The sequence below is a fragment of the Tripterygium wilfordii genome, chromosome 6 (assembly GCF_013401445.1).
Source record: "Tripterygium wilfordii isolate XIE 37 chromosome 6, ASM1340144v1, whole genome shotgun sequence".
Lineage (NCBI taxonomy): Eukaryota > Viridiplantae > Streptophyta > Magnoliopsida > Celastrales > Celastraceae > Tripterygium > Tripterygium wilfordii.
Window position 1 is genome coordinate 7,681,627 of NC_052237.1, and position 7,757 is coordinate 7,689,383.

Below are 7,757 nucleotides of genomic sequence, written 5' to 3' on the forward strand. Positions count from 1 at the left end.
AAAATAATACACCAATAAATCCTTAAGTTAACTATTAATACTCAATTAAGTACAAACTTATTTAAACTAAAAGACAATTGTACCCTTACTTGTGTAAAGGTGTGTGTTTCATTTGTTTTACTTTGATGATGTTATGCTAATTTTGTTTGTTTTATTTAAATAAACTTCAAAACGTTATGGAAAATCATATTCATATGTAGATTTTTTTGTACATAATTGTACATAATCTATGTGGCATGACAACTCATCATGTCATATAATCAAATTTGAACAACGTCAGAATCTATAATTATTTTTCTTCAACGAACAATATAAATCCAACTTATTGATTTGTAATCTCTTCTGGTTTCCCTCTGTAGTTTGATTCGACAATTAATATTTTTGAATCACCCACTATGGTCGAGGATCCTAGTTGTTGGAGGAATCGTCTCTAAGAAACCATTTTCGTTGCTCTTGAATTTTTGTCTCGATTTTAACGCCAGTTTTAGAAATTTGTAGGGTATCCACTTTTGGGGTTTTTAGGGTGGACGCTCATTCTTTTTTTGTTTTTAATTGAACTAGAAATTGCCCTATCATATGCACATGTGGCATGCCACATATATTATGTACACTTATGTACACTTTCTTTATGTACATCTAGCGTTATCGGAAACATTATCTCAAAATACATGTCGGATTAAAAATATTATACATCCAAAATTATCACGTAAAGCTCTTTCTAATAAAATCTATTTGTCGATATCTTTTTGAACCAAAATAAAATTTTGTCTAAAAGAGCATTGATGTAAACAAGAATTGGGGGAGAACTTGTTGAGTTTAATGATTGTCAGATCTTGAGAGAATGATCCAACGATCATTAATCTTATTCCAATTATATTTGTTTCTCTCTTGTCTATTTATACGCACACATCTCTCAAACAAATGAGAAGAACCAATAGGCTCAAGTAATTTTTGATGCATACACAAAAATTTGTCTATTTCAGAAAGAGTTTAGATTTAACATAAAGAAATGAAAAATAAACCCTCTAGCGAAAAACAAGATCGAGATCAAAGGGAAGATCAGTTAGTGAAGATACATAGATCTGAGTATTTCTCTCTCCGCTACATCGGTATAGAGATGGGGATAGGATGGGGTTATTTTTTATTGTTGATTATCTGTAGAAGAAGTAGCATTTGATTTTTGCTTTTTTATATTTGTTAATCAAAAATTGAAGAGGTTAATAACTGTCGAATCGTTTTGTCAAGATTTGACAATCATTATACTAAATAAGTTAATAATCGGTGCACTACTTCTCCCCCAAATCCTTTAAACAAGAGACTTCATACTTTTGCGCATTGGTTAATCATCTAGAAATCATAACTGAAAAATTTATTCATGATAAATCATGTTAAGCATGTATGAATATTCTTATGAAATTTTATAGGAAATGAAGTACATATAATCACTCAAACAAGAAATTTCATTGTTCTCGTAACAATGAATTTTCGTTGCTATTTTTCTGCAACTTTCTCACTATTTTTAACCCAAAAAATGATTCATTCCCCTTCAAATCGGACATAAAACCGAGATTTTGGTAAAAATATTTCTGCCATAAAGACCTGCCACACATCAATAGCACATTCAAATTTTTTACAATACATTCAGATTCGTATAAAAGTGCATATCTAACTAAAAACCTCAAAGAAAACAAAAAAAATGAAGAGAGAGATTCGCGATTCTAAAATGAAATGGATATTAAAAAGAGAGTGTAATCTTGAAGAGGAAAAGATAGAAAGATGCGTGAGGTAGACAGAAGAGAGAAGTGAGTTTAGGAAGAGGGAAGAGATAGGCTTGAGATAGTAGATAATATAAAATGTATTAGGATTAATTTATATATAAGAGCATTTTTGTCAAACAAAAAATCAAGTACCTATTGGTGTAATATGTTTGGTCTTAAACTTAATGGTGCATTGCCTTTAACTCAATGACCTCTCAATAAATCTCCCTAATAGTTATTATGATTAATTTGTGTAAGATGGACCCACTAATAACAATGACTTAAACTTCAGCTCCTCTTTAGCCAATAATCCAACCTAATCACGTTGAGCACAACCCATGGTAGATTTGAAAGTCTGCAATCAATGAAATATTGAACGTGACTTTTGATAATCTTGCAAGATCACACTAAATGTAGACTGTGAAACTTGGACACCGGTATGATGCCAACCGAGAAAACTCCGACGGTCAAGTTAGTAACCGATAGGAGTAATTTATAATAAGAGAAGTGAAAGACTTTTAGAGAGAGAGTGATAGAGATATACCTTGAGTAGTTGAGAGCCTTAATGAGGTTGGGACCTCTTGTATTTATAGTAGTTCTGATCACGTGACTAACACATGTCGACCGTATGAATGGGTCTTGGGATTTGATTGGGCCCAAGGGCCTTTGGAGGGAGCTTCCTAGGTGCGTGAGCTTCAAGCCTTTGTAGAATAATGAATAGACCTCTCTTTGGGTACGTCGGAGTGGGTTTTCATGACCCATTGTATATTAGATTTTAGACTCTTATGGGTCTAGTCGCTAATTGACTTGGGCATTGGGCCTACCAAGCTCAACTTAGATTCTCGTGGATCTAGTGTTTGTTAGATCTTGGGCCTTTGGCTTATCGAGCTCAACTTAGACTCTCGTAGGTCTTGTATTGGTTAGATCTTGGGCCTGTCAGACTTGGACTCTCATGGATCTAGCATTGGCTAGATCTTGGGCCTTGAGCCTGTTCGACTTAGACTCATGGGTCTAGTGTTTGTATAATTGGGTTCTTGCGGGCCCTGGAGTGTAAATTCTTATGCATACAGTTTTTGGCCCATAGGCTCATATTCTAGAAATGGTAGTACCTATTATACATAGCCAAACATCTCTAAGTATTTATAGTACACTAGACCCTAAAACCCCAACCGACCAATCCCGTAACTCTCTCTTTCTCTCAGACAAAATGAAGAAACGGGAAACCCTTCATACGCCCGATCACTTTATAGACAAAGTTCGATATTCTGTTCACGATAGTCGTTTCTTTCTCTCACTCTCTCTTTTAGTAAAACTTCTTTTCTGACAGCCTATCACTATGTGCTTCACATTCTCATAAGTCTTTACTAAGACCCATTCATCACATTTTATCTTGAGAATTGAGCAATCTGAAACATCGTGTTTTAGCATGTGTAATGCTTTCTTGATAAGTGAATTTTCTCCTTTGATTTGTTTGTACATGTACATGTTACTTCAAAGGAAAAATTATACAGTTCCAATATGGTTTTTGTGTGTCTGAACAATGTCATTAGTGATTTCTATATGACTAAGTATGTTCAGCTGTGTTATTAATGATGCAATTGTGTTTGTGAACAATGTATATCAGTAAATACCGAATGAACTTGAATTTAGATTTATTTTCAAACGGGGAAGGGGGGATTCGAACCCTGATCAGGGTGATAAACACCATATTTACCATTCCAACTAGTGGCTCGAATAACTTGAATTTAGATTTAATTAACATTACTAATGCATTTTATTACATTGTTCATTGTACTATTCTGCCCTAAATTGTTATTTACTTTTTCCCTGTTATGTATACTATATTTTTTGTTTCAAGATGACAAAACCAAGAGCACAAAGACTTAAAGTGTTGTTATATCATCTGATGAGGCTGCGACAGACTCAAAAGATGAACAAGTTAAGGCTGAGAAAGTACAATTCAGATCAAATTTATTAGTGATAACCTCCCTAATTTGCTATATCATCTGATAAGGCTAAAAGGTGTCTTCAAAAGACTCTTTTTTGGCTTATGTTCAAAAAATTCTTCAAATATGATCACCTCGATGTGAAGACAAGGAAAGAGGAGTAAACAATTTATCATTAGTTCATATGATGACAACAATGGGGCCTTCATGCTAGGAAAGGAAAATTTTGAGCTGACAGAAAATGATGTTATGTTGATATTCAAAGTGGTTTCACTACAAGAAATTAGCACTTTTCAACCGCTGCATAGTCGGAAATCGGGGGAAAATCGTTTGGAAATCTTATTTTCCAATCGATATTTATCGGTTGGTAAATACCTCGTTGGAAACTTTTTTCCAACCGTTGCTTAAATCGGTTGGTAATTTTGACCGGACCTCTATTTTGAGGTCCTAATACTATCTAATTAGGAGGTTCTAGTGCTTATAGTAATTCATTTGTGTTTAAATAAAGTAATTTTACCCTTATACATGTTTCCCGTTGGTTCTGCAGGAAATCGGGCTTAAATGACTGAATTGGGCAAGTTGGAGCACTTTTTGGGCACTTTTTGCTGTGAGGTGTCGGGACTTAGATTATGAAGATATTCTTGAAGACTACAAGCTCCAACGGTACACTAATCTATGGCCGAGATTGAATTGTTTTGAATTATGAATGGATTAGATTACAACAAGACTTGAAGGGTTAAGATGATCATTTAAAGGTGAATCCAATGGTTGTGCATAAGACAACATTCTTGCTTGCAATTTTTGACTTAAAAGAAGATCTTACTTGATTTTTGGAGTCAAAGATGGCTGCAAGTTGCTACACATTTAAAAGGAAATTGTTGGAGATACCAATGCCAAGATTTGGTGCAAGTTTGATCAAATGGTCAAAGATGACAAAATTGTTGGAGATACCAAGGTCAAGATTTGGTGCAAGTTTAATCAAATGGTCAAAGATGGCTGCAAGTGCACATGCCAAGATTTGCACATGTAATTGAAGGTCGAGATTTGAAGATGGAAAAAGATCCAATGGTGGAAATCACAAGAGCTTGGAATCAGACCTTGTTCGGACAAAGTTGGAGGCATGAAGCATCCGGACACCCGTCCGGACACCTACGGCGAATCTGCAATTTTCTGCACCGAAATTTCAAGGGCATTTGGGGTAAATCATGTATGTAACCAATGGGAAACGATTTTATAAGGGTAGTTAGGTATTTTCTATTGTAAAAAGAGAAGAAAACCCCAAGATTTGGTTGGCTTCCACACAATTCATCTCCTCCAACTTCTTGCCTCCATTGTTTTTCTCTCTATTTCTCTCTCTAAGTTTTTCTTGGTTTCTTGTGATTTCGTGTGTAGACATTGATTTTCATCTATAAAATTGATGTTTATGTCCATTATGATGAGTGGCTAAGTTCTCTTTCTAGTTTCTAGTCCCAAACGGTGGGTGCTCGGTTTCGATTACTCAAGGTATGCTCAAAGGGTCGTAGTTTCGATCCTTCTCTTTTAATTTCGTGATAGTTGTGTGATTGGATATATGAGAATGACATATTTGATTGTATTCTTGGATTGTCTAGTCTAGGGATTGCATCTAATGTGTTAGATTGAGAATTGTTAAACCCATTGCATGATTTCCTTAATTAATTGAGTTTTCCATTGCATAGCTATTAATTATGTGTATTGATGATGGGGTTTTGGGTTAATTTAGGAATGTGCATGGGAGAGTTATGGTTAATTGATCTTTGAGTGTGAAACTAGGGTGTTAGCCAAGCCGAGCCCCAAGGGGGAACATTAATCCATAATATTAGGTGCTTATCCCTTTGCGTTCATCGTAGATTAAGAGACCCGATGGCCTACATGTATGAATTGAAGTCTTATATCTCAATTCTCTTTGCATATGCATGATTGATAGTATCACACAATGCATTGTGTATGGTTGTGTGTGTTTGCAATGATACCTTGAGTATGAGAACCGAGTAACCACCGGGACGGACTAGAGACTAGGTTTTTAATTAATTGTTTTAAATCCAATTTGTGCTTACTTTGATTACAAAATCGCTCATGCTACCGAGTCATTCGGCCCATTTCTTTTACTTGCTTTTATTTGATATTCATTGTGTTTATTAGTGTTAGCTAGTCATTTGCATATCATTCACTTCAAATTTGCATTGCTTCCTCGTGGATCGATACCGGACTCACCGGTTTATTACTTGACGATACCCTACACTTGGGGTAAGTACACACACACACTTTGGTGTCGGTCAAGTTTTTGGCGCCGTTGCCGGGGAAGCGAGTGTCAAAGACGGAGCTGGGTGGCTTGTAGATGCTAGCTTTATGCTATTAAACGTCATCAAATAAGGAAGGAGCACGGTCACGCTTCAAGGGTAACTTCGTTCCTCCCTTTTACTTGCTTTCTAGTGTAGTTGAATTAGTGTAGTTGCTGAAAAGAGAAAAAAAAAAAAAATTTGTGAGGAGAACTTGGCGGATGGGGCTAACTTAGATTCCTGTGGGCGATGGATGCCACCTTGTTTGCTGCTTGGTAGTGATACGTTGTTTGAGAGAGCTTTGCGCATTTTTCTTTCTATCACTACTTGCTACATCTTGGTGTGTAATTGTTCCTGAGGTTGATTGTCATTCTATTCCTATCTTTGCTCTTGTTCTTGCTTGATATTGCTCTTGGTTGTTTGTTGATTGAAAAAAAAAATAAAAAATAAAAAAAAAAAAAAATCTGGTGTTACTTGACTTGGTTGGTGGTCATCTTTCGTGTTACTTGATAGCTTTGTTTGCCATCATGTCTCATCTTAGAGATAGCGTTAGTGGGCATGGGTCTAATAGAGATGGGAGAGGTGGTGACATAAATGCGAGTGATGCGGGGAGTGTACGTGGGGGTGATATCAATCTTGATGTATTACGTCGTCTTTTGCAACGTGTGAACATTGATGAATTGATGAATCCGGCGCAAGGGCAAGATGCCAAAAATGTGCCAAATGCCCAGAATTTACCAAATGTTCAAGTTGAGCATGCTTTGCAAAATGCACCTCAACCACTTCAACAAGACAATGCGGCATAAATTGCCCCACAAAATGTCTACCAGCCTCCCAATATGCCTCCCGCATACCATATGCCTCCCCCATATAATTATGTGCATCCTATGTATTACCCAATGCCACAAGTGCCACAATATGCTCCTTTTGGGCAAAATTTACATGCACCTCCTCCTGTGGAGTACATTCATGCCCAAGAGCATCGCACTTTGAGGGAGCTCACGCATCCCGCAAGGCAAACTCAACCTTCTTGCATCATCATGCCACCGAACCAACAAAATGTGAGCCTTAAACCATCAATGTTCCAAATGATTCCCAAATTCCATGGAATGGAATCGGAACGACCATATTCACATGTGCGTGATTTTGAATCGGTGTGTACTACTTTTGGTGATGTTACATGCACACAAGAAATTTTGAGACTCAAACTTTTTCCATTCTCTTTGAAGGATCATGCAAAACAATGGTTTGAGAACTTGCGCCCCCAATCCATTGCGACTTGGGCGGCAATGCAAGAAGAATTTCTCAACAAATATTTTCCTTCCCACCGTACCATTTCTTATCAAACACAAATCATGAATTTTCATTGCAAAGAACATGAAACTTTCTTCCAAGCTTGGGAGAGGTTTAAAGATTTGTTGTTTATGTGTCCTCACCATGGATTTCAAAAATTTCAAATTGTGAATTTCTTCCACAAATCTTTGACTCCATCTTTGAAGAAATTGGTTTCCACTATGACTCAAGGTGACTTTTTGAATAGGGATGCCAATGAAGCATTTACTTTCTTTGATGGGTTGGCGGAGGAATCCCGATCTTGGGAAGCTCCTCCCCTAACCCGACATGAGGTTGTGCCAAGCTCTAGTGGCAAGTTTGTGTTGAATGAAAATGATGATGTGCATGCTAAGCTTGCTTTGTTGTCCAAGAAATTGGAGTCCTTAGAGTCACAAAAGGCCCCTATAAATGCAGTTGGTGTTGAT

The 7,757-nt window shown here is 36.6% G+C and overlaps 1 pseudogene; it reads right to left on the reverse strand.

The window, feature by feature from the left end:
• Window positions 1-7,344: 7,344 nt before the first annotated feature.
• Window positions 7,345-7,444, reverse strand: LOC120001160 (annotated as a pseudogene).
• Window positions 7,445-7,757: the final 313 nt, after the last annotated feature.